We start from the raw sequence: 740 nt of genomic DNA, 5'->3' as shown, positions 1-740 counted from the left end.
GCTACTAGGTAATAAAGGTCCTGGATAATAAGATCTCAAATCTATAGATCATGTCTGGAACATAATGGAACCACATGAAAGTGTCGACACACACACACATTTGTATAAAGATACATAAAGTTATAGCACTTGAACATAAAGAGATAAGCAAGGATCATGAACCCACGAATGAGTATTCATACCATCATAAAAGATCATAGAGATTAGAAAAGATAAAACGTGGAGATTCAAAGTATCTAAAAGAGAGATGGGCGTATTGGCCATATACAAATACAGAAACACCATCTGATAAAACCAGTGAAATAGATGGATCTTGTGAGATAAAGAAACCGTGAGAGATGTACATGATGTAAGAGTGTTCATGTCTTCCTACTTAACAGTATTAGATTATGGCTTGTTACACAAAGTACTCACAGAGATCAAAGGAACAGATTATAAGGAGATAAACTCCTATGTGGTGGATGCTGCTACAGATTTTCAAAATTGACAATGGTCTGGTCATAAGAAAGAAATTAGATACAATGATGTAGTAAGCAGCATATGGATCACTGGATAAGATGAAAGAACAGCTTCGTTCCTAAACTGATTCATGGACTGAAACATAAAGCAGTTGCATATAGTATGTAAAAGAAATTGATCACGCATGATCATTGATCTTGGAGTTGTATAAAAGACAATCCAATACAGTCCATATATTTGAAATTCCTTGTGATTATACTAAACCTAAAAGAGGTTAGTAG

Source organism: Brassica oleracea, chromosome C3, assembly GCF_000695525.1.
Source record: "Brassica oleracea var. oleracea cultivar TO1000 chromosome C3, BOL, whole genome shotgun sequence".
NCBI lineage: Eukaryota > Viridiplantae > Streptophyta > Magnoliopsida > Brassicales > Brassicaceae > Brassica > Brassica oleracea.
The sequence above is the reverse complement of the archived record's forward strand: the minus strand, read 5'-3'. Positions refer to the sequence as shown.